A 13,715-nucleotide genomic window follows, 5' to 3' on the forward strand; every position below is an offset into this window, starting at 1 on the left:
CAACACCCCAATATGTGTTCAGCATTATCTCCTGAGTACAATGATACCCCCCCATGCATTGGTTTGTCGTGTTATTTGGGAGGTTAAAGGTCACCTTTGCAAGGTGTGCATTTTTTTTTTTTTAATTTATTTTTTTTAATTTTGGCATCTTGTTAGTCTCTGCCCATGTCCTATTTTTGCGACATCTTTGAATCCGGCCGATTGTATTTATTGTATCAAATCATTCAAAACTAGAAAAACCATGTGCAATTTTTTTGTGTGAGGGAATCCGGCATGATTGTCCGGTATCGGGACAATCTCCTTCTCTCCACATACACACAGCAGCTGACAAGTATGTGATCAGATCACCGGGTATGTTTGCAGTGTCCTGATGGAGATCGCTTAAGACCTATCTGGTCCTTGCTTTAATCGCTGTCTGAAGTTGATCTCACAGAGGGGGTGTGTCTGAAACCAAAGTTCACACTTCCTAAGAGAATGCTGCTGCAGATCACTAGGAAGTGATCAGTGGCCGGCATCAACTACTTAAACAGAAGGCTTTGCACTGTAGGGAAGCATGTTCTCTATGATCACAGCCATTTTTAACCCTGTATATGCCTAAAAATAGACAGGTCAACAGACCTTTCACCAATTATAGTCTGTGCTGGCACTAATGGAACCCTACATAATTCTAAAACCAGGTAAGTGAGTTGATGACATGTTCAGTGTGATTGTGGTAGCTCTGACAAACTTCTGTAATTGAAGGATGTGATTACTTAAATATAATTTAAAGGATGGAAAGCATGGCCAATTCTTCTGTCTGAGATGAGGTATCTTCACAATGAAAATGTATATCCATATAGCTTGCAGTTTAGTAAATAAACCCCTGCGGGCTAAAGGTCCATACATATGCATTTCTTTATCTTAAGTCAGTAGGGAATGTCCCATGGGAAAAATATAAATCTAGAGCACAGTGTTGTGTATCATAATAAAGCCTAGGTCTTTGTCAATACTAACATACATCTTCCTTTAGCTGCAGATCCTGAGGGGACTAGTGTCTCAAATATTTTATACCTGCCCTGCCCTGCTCAGGCACCGCTCTGTGATTCTTTATGGCAGAACTAGCGAGCTCTACTCCTCCTTAGACTCATTTCTCGGTGTCCGTCTGGGTGATAAACAATATGACTCTTTATTATCCCCATGGCCATATGATGTCAGGATGCTCTAGAGCAGTTATCTTAAGGCCAACAACGTCTAACACTTGGTGATACATAACTACCTGAAAACACTATTATGACAAAACTAGAACCATTAAAAAAGTGTATTTTGAAAATCTAATTTTAATATTGTATTAAAGTTTATTTTTTAAACTTTGTTTCAAGATGTTGAATATATCAGAGATATAACTCAAAACTGAATGCGCAAACATTAACATTACTTGATATGTGAAGTTCAGATTATTAACCACTTGGCGACAATTGACATGCCTGGCACTTTAAAACGAGTTTAGAGGTTCAGCAACACAGTTTGTCAGCAGGGGCCCCTTGTGACCCCCTCCCTCCCCCAGACGTCAACATTCGTAATATATCGTATGGGGACAGACGCCTGATTTAAAAGAGCTTGCCTCCTAAGCTTAAACTGTGTCGCTGAAATGCCCTGATAGCGACTCATTGCGAGACACCGAAAACCCACCCCAGGACGCACTGTGACTGCTCCAGAGAGCTGTTACAACCGCCACTGCAAGAGATTTTCCAAAAGGGTCTCTCCAGACGTTCCTGAACTCTGGGCTCAGGCTGCAGGTTGAATACAGGTACTGCATTCAACCATGCCAGTCAGTTGAGCTTTCTAATCACAATGTGATGTGATAGAAAAATTAGTTAGAAAAATAAAATTGGTAACATGTATTCCTTCCATTAACTATTTCTATACAAACTAAACAAATAATTCAACGGGAATATAAATTTATTTGGAAATTGCAAGATCTTAATTAACTGGGCTTAAAAATAGCATCAAATGTAGAAGATATAGTTGAACAGAATGTTTGCCTCTTTTACAGGAACCGAATTACTTGTTAAAAGAATGGCGAAATACACAATTATCCTGGATTGGCAGAATATCCCGCTAAAAATTCCAAGTCCATGGATCAACATGCTACAAGCTAGCTTTAATAAGTTTAATAATAATGGGAGGAAAATACGAATTATCAAAAAATAAATAAAAAATCAAATAGAGGCATGTACATTACATCTAAGAATAAAATCCTTTTTAATACAAGGAAGATATAAAGATGACAACGAACTCCACTTTAAACTTCAAAATGTATTTAATAAGAAAGATGTTAAAAATGTCTAAATCATATGAAGTAATAAAATTGATGAGATCCCACCAACCTCAATCCTAGCTAAATGGGCTAGAGATTCAATGAGACAAATTACAGAAGAAGAATGGTATAAAGCAATAAACACGACACATAATATAATACACTATATTAGAGAAATTTATTTTAAACTTATAAATCAATAGCATTGAACACCAACAAAAATAAAATCCATATTCCCAAACTCCTCAGATAGATGTTGGCGTTGTAATCTGGAAAAGGGAGACCTGAAACATATTTGGTGGACTTGTAAAGTTGTAAGGCTTCTTTGGAGGTACGCTTTTGAACTCCTAGAAAATTATAGATAATAAGATTAATAAAATACTAGAAACAACTCTCCTCCATAAATTTCCATCTAAGTTATCTCTAAAGAAAAAGATAACCATCCATGTATTTGCAGCCTCTAAACTGATAATCGCAAGAAATTGGAAAGAAAACAAACCCTTCTCTCAATTACGCTTGAAAAATCAGGTTATGTTTCAACTGCAGATGGAGATTGGTCTCCACTTGATTAGCCCACAACAGAAAAGATCAATTTATATGAGGACTGGATCTCTAAACTAAAGAAATTATGATTTAAATAATAAAACGCCACATACCCCCACCCCCCCTTTTTTTTATTGGTGACGAAAACTTGGTACGTATCCAAGTGAATTTTATGTATAGGCTTGTGATCTTGAATATTTATGAATGTAATGCTTTAATTTTAGCATAAATTAATGAATAAGCTATATACGTTGTACTTATATGTGGAGTTATCAGTTTCGTATTTGTGTTTTTCCTTGTTCTGTTTCTTTTTTATGTATTCTGAAACTAATAAAAAATATTAACAAAGTCCAAATATATATATATATATATATATATATATATATATATATATATATATATATATATATATATATATATATATATATATATATGTTTATGAGCAAGTCCTAAAATCGGCGCTATATCTTCAAGGCCCAGTTGAAAGGTGTCCCAAAAATAGGACATGGGCACAGACTGACCAGATGTCCATATTCTGGAAAGGGTTAAAATATTGCCATTTCAAATACCCTGGGGTGTCTACTTTTCAAACATACATGGTTTGATTTGGTAAGTTGAATTGACTGGCTTTAACAATGTGCCAAATAACACATGGGTGCAGGAGGACCATATGTCAAATTTCCATTTAGAAAAATGCACGTGTTCTAAAGGTGTCCTTTTAGCCCCCAAACAACCTAACAAACCCATGCATGGAGGGTATCACTGTACTCCGGAGATGTTGTGTGACACATTCCATAAAAAAAAAATACTACCACGAAAGTTGACTACGGCTGGTACAGGGCCAGATTAAGCACATAATGAGCCTGATGCTAAGGATTTTGGTGGGCCTTTTTAGGGAAATAAAATGGACAGGATAGCATTTTAACTCCTGACATCCATGTGTACTGGTAAGTAAAGTGATTGGGTGTATCGCCGTACACTAAAACAAGTCATCATACACGGGATGAATTAAGTCACAATTTAGTGCTAATCCTTTTTAATAAAATAATATATCCAACTTAAAATCGAGAAAATAAAACAATAGCTTTTACTTTTCATCTCATTGATTTCTGGGCCTAGAAAGTTTATTTGCTGAAGTGACTACAAATTCAGGACAACGTTTTTATCCAAGTAAAAACAAAATAGTTAAATTTACTCCTACAGTAAATAAGCTGTTAACAGATGACCAAACACATACACCAGGATAGACGGACACACACACGGACACATTGTGCCAAACACACCCAAATGTCGTCATCCTAATGTACCACCCAGCCCCCTTTTAGTGTTGATTTATGTGATGCCCTCAGCAACAATATATAACGTGTGGGTTCAGTAAATGAGAGAAAAAAATAACATCTAAATATGAGCATTGCAGAAGTTTTAAAACAGCCATTGTCACGAAGTGTACAAAAAAAATCAGGCTTGTATATTTATGTTGGTATTCATCCTCTTTTTCATGTTCTTGTTTCAGAAGTAATTGCATTCGCCTGAACCTTTTTAGACGGCACAGATTGCACCCAAGGACCACTTTTGAGAAACTTATTTGCAGTTGGGGGAGCTTGAAAGTACTTCAGATAGCATATTGTGTTGCATTGTAAATAATCATTGTTCAACAGATAAATATACGGTTTTTACTTGCCGAAAACTCATCTTTTATAATCCTAAATTTTTTATTGTTTGAGATAGGTGTGTTTGCTGAACTGTACTCTGCTTCCCGTAGTGAGAATATAAATAAAGTATTTGCTTAGTGTAATTTGTTTTTTTCCTCTTCATGCTAATCTGAGCCCTTCTGTGCTGTTTTGACATCTACCATTTGTTATAGAATGTACACCAAATGTATCCTGGCTAAATGAACTTGAACTTAAGAGGGACCGTTGGGACATCCCACAGCTAAATGTGTATGGAAGTACTTATAAAAACCTTATAAAACATTAGTGCTTTACTGCTCTTCTTAACTTCCCCCTGATTTTTAGCTTCATTACACACCGACACATCTTAGGGCTAAATGTCTGAAGAACATACATGGGGCCAAATGGGGCTGATCTGCCGTCAGGTTCTGGCTTTCTATGTTCTGTGCAGTCTTTCATTGTTGTGCATTACAAAAAACAAACAATCTAATACCTGCCAAGTCTCTTTTTGTAATACCCCGTGGCCCCCCGCTGCACTTCTGATGTCCCATTCTCCTCTCCGGTTGCTAGTAAATGGGAAAATTCTCAGGATTGTTACTTCATGTCTTGGGGGTGAATATGATGATTCTGAAGGTTTTTACCCACCTCCCAGGGTCTCAGGTTTAATGGGAAGTTTCTCAGGAATTTAACCCCATCCTATGAATCTAAGGCTGAAAGGGCAGATTTTAAGGGTGTTCTAAATGGGCAAAGTGTCTGGGGTTCATACCCCAGTGTCAGTCTCGGGGTGAATGGGCAGATTCTAGAGGTTTCTACCAACAGTCTAAGTGTATTGGAGTGAAAGGGGCAGATTCTCAGGGTTTTTATACCAAAGTGTGAACGTGCAGAATCTAAGGGTTTTTGCCCAAGTCTCAGACTCCAGCGGGAAATGGGCAGGTTTCCAGTGTTTTTACTCCATCTCAGAGTCTCGGGGTGAATGGGCAGATCCAATTGCATCCAATTTTGTGGTAATATGTGATAAAAAATGTATTTATTTATTTTCTCATCCTTTTCCCCGTATTTATAATTATGGCTCCTGGTTTCCTTTTGGGGGTCTCCGTGGTGCAGTACATCTATGTGTCAAATGGCCTTGACAGCATTAGGGGAACCCATCCAGCAGCAAGAAAACGTTAAACAAAAAGAAAAATTTATTTTATTACGATTCCTAACGTTGGCACTGTATCTTACCAAAAATACTGGCATAGAAAGTTAACTTGGGGTAACCGGAATTGGAAGAGTATGCTTCTTGTACTTATTGCCTTTTAATCTGTACAAAAAATTGAAAACATTGGGTATTTCTAACTGTATATGTTCCTTCTGTTCTTTCTACAGATGTATGCCTGCCAAGTCAATATTGATTTTAAAGGTTTAACCCTTTCCGGACCGGGACATGCCTGGTACTGCCTGGTCATATGTCACCACCAGACCGGGACGTACCAGGTACGTCATCCCCCAAAAACCGCCGCCACATCGTCACGATCGTGGTGATTGCGGGGGAACTGCTGCTGCCCAGGAGTCTGGGCAGACCAGCACAGCCACTCCAAGACCGCCCCCAAGCCTGTGATCACTCCCATGGAGTGATTCTGTAGGCTAAAAACGCGATTGCAGAAAAACCTGCAATCGCATTTTCAGCTGCCACAGGCAGCTTCAGGAAAGGCCTTTGATGAGTCATCAAAGACACCCCTCCCTGCAATGGCTGGCTTGTTCCTGGAGGAAGAAGCCAAATGGCAAACGATCTAGGTAAACTGGAAAAATGATCAGAGCTGTGACAATTGGCATTTAATGTAGATAAATGCAAAGTAATGCACCTGGGGCATAAAAACCCAAGGGCAGAGTATAGAATATTTGATACTGTCCTAACCTCAACGTGTGAGGAAAGGGATTTAGGGTAATTATTTCTGAGGATTTAAAGGTAGGCAGACAATGCAGTAGAGCAGCAGGTAATGCTAGCAGAAAGCTTGGTTGTATAGCGAGAGGTATTAGCAGTAGAAAGAGGGAAGTGCTCATGCCGTTGTACAGATCACTGGTGAGACCTCACTTGGAGTATTGTGTACAGTACTGGAGACCGTATCTCCAGCAGGATATAGAAATGTTGGAGAAAGTGCAGAGAAGGGCTACTAAAATGGTTTATGGATTACAAGATAAACCTTACCAGGACAGGTTAAAGAATCTTAACCTATATAGCCTGGAAAAAAGACGGGACAGGGGGATATGATAGAAACATTTAAATACTTAAAGGGAATCAACAAGGTAAAGGAAGATAATTTATTTAAAAGGAGAAATACTACCACAACAAGAGGACATAACCATAAACTAGAGGGGCAAAGGTTTAATGGTAACATCAGAAAATATTACTTTACGGAAAGGGTAATGGACGCATGGAATAGCCTTCCGGCAGAGGTGGTAGATGTTGATACAGTGAGGTAATTTAAGCAAGTATGGGATAGGCATAAGGCCAAGCTAGATATAGGATAAGGGCAAGTACTAAAAGGAAAGTACTCAGAGGTTGGGCAGACTGGATGGGCCTACTGGTTCTTATCTGTTGTCACTTTCTATGTTTCTATGTCTATAGACTAGCAATTGTGTCCCAGCTGCCAGAAGCAGCTTCCGCGACAGGGTGAGAGGGTTCTTTGTAGGGCTGCAACAACTAATCGATAAAATCGATGATAATCGATAATGAAATTCGTTGGCAACGAATTTCATTATCGATTAGTTGAATCGATTTTTATCGATTATAAAATGAGGGTTTTTTCAGAGCAAATGCTCTGAAAAATACCTCTCGTGTTATAATCCGTTTAGTGTGACTAACAGCAGCAGTTGCTACTTACAGTTCCTCCCTGCAGTCACTGCCGATTGGCCCGCCCACTTCCTTTTTCCAGTCCCTCCCTGCAATCGCTGCTGGAGAAAGAAAGGGGCGGGGCCAATCGGCAGTGACTGCAGGGAGGGACAGGAAGGGGCGGAGCCAAACAGCCGATTGGCTCCGCCCATTTCCTTAGCATCGCCATGGCTGTGACACTCATCTGAGTATAAAATTAATATTTGGGCTGCTGAAAGTTAGGGGAGGTGGGGGTTAACTTAGGGGCAGTTATTGTTAATGGGGTGTTTAGGGTTAACTTAGGGGCAGTTATAGTTAATGGGGTGTTTAGGGTTAATTTAGGGGCAGTTGTGATTGATGGGGTGTTTAGGGTTAATTTAGGGGCAGTTAGAGGTAAAGGGGGGGGCAAACTGAGGGGAATCTAAATCCTGGGGGCAGTGAAGATTATTAATGTATTTATTTATAATAGTATTGTGTCTGCAAATCCTATGAGGGCACTATGGCATATCAGGGGGGTATACAGCATACCTGAGGAGGATGGAGTGACATATCTGGGGGTATAAGGCATATAGGGTATATAAGGTGTGTGGCATGTCTGGGAGGGCAGTGTGGCAAGCCTGGGCTCAAATATGCATAACTGGGGGGCAGTTTGGGGAAATAAAAACAAGAAAACATTTTTATTCTGCCGTTTGTTTTTAACATCCTATGTTACTTTATTAAATAATTTAAAATAAATGAAAAATTGAAATTTGTTGTTGTGCCTCCGGTTACACCGCTTCGCCAAGAACCTGAGTCGCATGCGTCACCCTACTATTGCCTAGGTGATGAACCTGCCTACGACATCCCTTCACGCCTCACACCATTGACACATACGTACAGACAATTATTATTATTTTTTTTTTTTGCGTTGTACCTTTGGGCTGCACCTCTGCCATCGTCCGCTCGCAGTCGCTGTGGGGTACCCCCTGTGCCCACTCTGCCGCTACTGGGTTTCTGTTGTGACATCCCTTCACGCCTCACACCATAGATACATCAGTACAGACATATACCGTATTTGCTCCATTATAAGACGACCCCCCAAAATCTGAATATTAATTTAGGAAAAAAACAAAAAGCCTGAATATAAGACTACCCTATAGGAAAAAAGTTTTACTAGTAAATATTAATTCAGGTAAACTATTTTTTCATATTTAATAAAAGCTATGATTGAGAAAAATATATATTTTTTTATTTCCTTTTATTTGCCAACCTGCCCCCCCAGTTATGCACTTCTGCCCCCAGGCTTGCCACTCTGCCCCCAGAAATGCCTTATACCCCCTATTTGCCACTCTGCCCCATGATGTGCCTTTTAACCCTCTATATGCCACTCTGCCTCCAGAAATGTCTTATACCCTCCTATATGCCACTGTGCCCCATGATATGCCTTTTAACCCCTATATGCCACTGCCCCATGATATGCTTTATACCCCTATATGCCACTCTGGCATATAGGGGGTTAAATGCATTTCTGGAGGTATATATATATATATATATATAAAACTGCTAACAGCAATCACACTCCTATCAAGCAGAGGCAGCCAGTACATGCTGGCTGCTGAGGATGATAGTAGTGTGATTACAGCCTCCCTATGCCATGCTACCACCACCACTCCCCTTACACATCCATGCTATCACACACACACACACACTCATTCACAAACATTTAAATACTCATTCATTCCATTAATCACACACACTCCCCTGTTTAATTAAGCTGTTTGGTCTCGTTCCGTTGACACACCACGATTCCTCTTCTCACACACGTGTTTTTACTCTCAACTTTTACTGACCCTCTATTAGCCACTTCAATTACAACCTCCACGTGTTTCCTTATTGCTCTCATGACTGCTGAGCGGTGGTGGATGCCCTCGCTGTAGTTATTTCTCCTTATTACTGTTTCCCTGTGCCTTTTTCCCTCTAGGGCTGTGTAGGTCCTGACACTTTACGTCCTCTTTTGTAGGGGCTGGGTGATCCCTCTCTAGCCTAGGCGCAGTGAGGTTTGTTCTCGCCCTTCCCGTCGCACTTAGTGCCCCCCTTGATGTCCTTTTCCTTCTTCCCTACTCCCCCCTCTCTGTGAAAGTTCCTCCTCCTCTCCCTGATCCCCCCCCTTTTTTTTTTTTCTCCTCCCTTGACCCATTATGCCTTCCCCACCCAAGAGAATCCGCTCACATTTCTCTCCATTAATATCCCGGAGAAACGCTCCCACTTGCTCTGTGACCTACGGCGGGAGCGGGTGTGGCCTTTATCCAGGAGATGCACTTTTGGGAGGGTTCTGCACCTAGTTTATCCAATCGTTATTATCCCACGGGTTTCTTTGGTAATACTTCTGGGTCTAAAACAAAAGCCTGTTACCAAAATGTGTGACTTTTCGTGAATTGGCTGTGTTGGCGGATCCTGATGGCCGTTTCCTATTTCTAAAATGTCTCATTGCTAACCAGATCTATACTCTCGCTAACCTCTATCTGCCCAACCGTGGCCAACATGTTACCCTGAGGTCTGCACTCGGGCGTCTCCACGACTTTAGCGACGGTATCTTAGTGTTAGGCGGCGATTTCAACGTCGCCCTTCACCCGGCCTTTGACACCTCCACTGGAAACTCCCGCTCCCCTACACATGTCTTGCGCAAGGTCCTTTCCATCCTCTCCCGATTTCACCTTGTCGACTGCTGACAGGGACTACACGTTCTTCTCTGCGCCTCATGGCTCCTACTTCCGAATCGATTACTTTTTTCTCCCGTACCACCACACCGCCCTCTTACGCGGGGCCCGCATAGGCTTGACCACATGGTCTGATCACGCCCCTTTGACTATATACATTTGCTCTCCCCTCCTTCGTTCTTCCGAGCGCACTATGCGCCTAAACAAGTCCCTTCTGGCGGATACCGGCATCTGCGCAGACACGGCTGACGCGATCTCCCATTACTTCCATGACAACCTCGCAGCCGACACCCCCCGTCTCACTGTATGGGAGGTCCATAAATGTGTTTTCCAGGGGCATTGTCGATCTCCTCTCTATGTGACCAAATAGCAACCGCGGAACGGGCCCACAAAGAATCTTTATCTGGAGAGCACCTACAGCGTCTACTATTGCTTCGGGAGGATCTGGCTTCTCTTTTGAACGCCAGATATCACAGATCTTTTCACAGGGCTCTTTTTCACGAGCACGGTGATAAATCAGGTAAATTCTTGGCGAGGGCTCTCCAGCAATCTCGCCATCTCACCTACATACCCAAGATCTGTTCCTCGGATTGCGTGGTGCATCTCCTTCATTCTGACATCTCGGCCAGCTTTCTCAATTATTTTCTGACCTCTACAACCTTCCCTCTTCTAGGGGGGATTCGCCCTCCCGGATTCCACGCATCCGAGACTACCTCTCACTCACCCTGACTCGACGTATACCGAGATGTCCCGGCCCGGATGGGTTCCCCCTGAAATATTACTTGCGATTCCGCGAACAACTCGGCCCACACTTTGTGGATGCCTTTAATTCCATACTGGACGGCGGTCAGATACATCACACTCCATTTTAGCATCCATCACTCTTATTCATAAGGAGGGCAAGGACCCGGAGCATTGCAGCAGCTACCGCCCGATCTCACTGCTTAATGCGGATCTAAAACTGTTCACCAAAATATTGGCGAACAGACTGAAGCCCTTCCTCCCCGCCTTAGTGCACCCAGATCAATCTGGCTTTGTCCCTGGTCGAGAGGCCAGGGACTGCACCTTCCGCGCCCTTAGCCTAATGCACCTGGAGAAGTCCTTCTCCATGCCCTCGGCCTTCCTCTCCGCGGACGCTGAGTAGGCGTTCAATCGCGTAGATTGGACCTTCATGCTGACCGCTCTTGAACACATGGGCTTCGAGGCGGGCTATCTAGCTTGGGTCCGCTCGTTGTACTCCACTCCCTCTGCGCAGCTTCGGATTAATGGGCTCCTCTCGGACTCTTTCCCTATTTGTAACGGCACCAGGCAGGGCTGTCTCCGTTATTGTTTGTGCTCTCCCTTGAACCCCTTCTACAGGCCATCCAGATGAATCCTGATAATTGCTGGTATACCGGTGGGCAACACTCAACATAAGATCCTGGGCTATGCCGACGATCTTCTCTTTTCTATCTCTCGGCCCCGGATATCTCTGCCCTCCATCCTGAAGGAACTTGACCTCCAATGTTTTTCTTAGGGGGTGTTTGCAGAAAATTTCTTTTGTGCAAAAATTTTCCCAGAGCCAAAATTTTATGCGCACAATATGCTTCTGCAAATGTTAAATTTAAATTGTTATTCTATATTTTTGGTACAGCTCGCTCATGGGTAATAGCACTACATTATAGTGTGATAATGTAGTATTAGTTACACAACAGTATTACTTACTGTAATGTTTTTTTAAAGGTGAAATTCTCACTGCATAGGTAAATTATGAGCGAATCACAAGCGGAGGCTCCAGGCCGCATAAAAAAAAGGATAAAAAAAAATTGGGAAAAACTGTTGTGTGCAGGGGCGTACCTAGAGTATTTGGCACCTGGGGCGGATCCTGTATGTGGGACCCCCACACACACACACTCTTTAAAACTGCATAGCTTCTATCGTTAGGCAAACATTGACAGGGGTACAGCATAACTGCTATCACTATATACTGAGGCAAACATTGACGGTGGTACAGCATAACTGCTATCATTATATACTAAGGCAAACATTGACGGTGGTACAGCATAACTGCTATCATTATATACTAAGGCAAACATTGACGGTGGTACAGCATAACTGCTCACATTATATAGTGAGGCAAACATTGACAGTGGTACAGCATAACTGCTATCACTATATACTGAGGCAAACATTGAGGGTGGTACAGCATAACTGCTATCATTATATACTGAGGCAAACACTGACAGTGGTACAGCAGAACATCTATCACTATATACTGAGGCACTCACTGATGGTGGTACAGCATAACACCTATCACTATATACAGAGGCTACATTGACTGTGGCACAACACAACACCTATCACTATACATTGAGCTAGACATTGACAATAATGCAGCATAACCCCAATCACTATATACTAAGCCAAAGTAACACACCAAAAATTAGACAAAAAAATCAATAACAATATATATATATATATATATATATATATATATATATATATATATGATAAACAGCAATCACACTCCTATCTTGTCCACGTTCTAGCATGTACTGGTTGCTTGGGCATGATAGGAGTGGGATTGCTATTAGCAATCATATATATATATATATATATATATATTAATATTGTTATCAAATTTTTCTGTCCAATTTTGGTGTGTTACTTACTTTTAATGAAGATGTGTTTATCTTGGAAATCGGCGAGTTTACGAAGCACCGACACCAAGAAACTCGTCTGATTTCGATTGGGGGAGTATATACAGGCAAAGGTAACCATCTGAGATACAATATATCCTTTAATAAAGACACACCTCCCCTCAGTCCTTCCAGGTGTCAACTAGCTGGAATGGCAAAGATTTGTGTAATAAAATAGCTACTCCCCTAGACTTAGTGTCATGGGAGCTTGAGATAAAGGCAAGGTGGAAGCGGTAAGCACATAATTTCGGTTCCTTGCCATCTCTGAAGTGGGTTTCTTGGAGGAAGGCCACTTTAGATTTAGTGGATTGTAGGAAATAAGATAGACTGGAACGGCTTTCCGGCTTATTGAGGCCCCGTACATTTAAGGTGACAAATTTAACTATATTAAGCTGCATGAGAGTGACCCCTGAAAAGACACAGAGGTGACAGCCGGATTACACGCATCGCTAAAACTGCAAACAGCAGTCAGGGCTAAAAAAAACAGGAAAAAAACAAAACAGAACACTGTATTCCCGCAGAGCGGGTTCCAGCAGGATGCAGACACATCAAAAGGAGAGCCATTCAATCCAATAAATGGATGATACCGAAAACTCGACACACAAGGTGTCTGGATGGTCGGCTCAGGGGGCCAAACAAGTGAACATAAATCCATTGCGAACAGAGATATCATATATGTAATGGAATAGAAACCCTGGAGTCATAGGCGTAAGGGGAACATGACCCTGCCAGCACTACAGGACGGTGCACATGGTATTAGGGCAGGAAAGGGTTAACTCAGCAAGGGTTAGCACGAGGTGAGAATGCACAGGAAACGAGGGGGAAGTCACAAGGAACGTGACTGTAGGGGGAAGGGGACAGGGCTATAAAGCCCCTCTAAGCACACGTGCAAGGGGCAATTACTGAACACCACAGGAGCAGTTTCCCGCCCGCCCTCCCCCTTTTTTGTCTTTTGGCTTTGTGTTTCTGTGTTGGCTTTGT

This window comes from Sceloporus occidentalis, unplaced genomic scaffold, assembly GCF_023333645.1.
Source record: "Sceloporus occidentalis isolate IW3139 unplaced genomic scaffold, rSceOcc1.0.p SCAF_297, whole genome shotgun sequence".
Classification (NCBI taxonomy): Eukaryota; Metazoa; Chordata; class Lepidosauria; order Squamata; family Phrynosomatidae; genus Sceloporus; species Sceloporus occidentalis.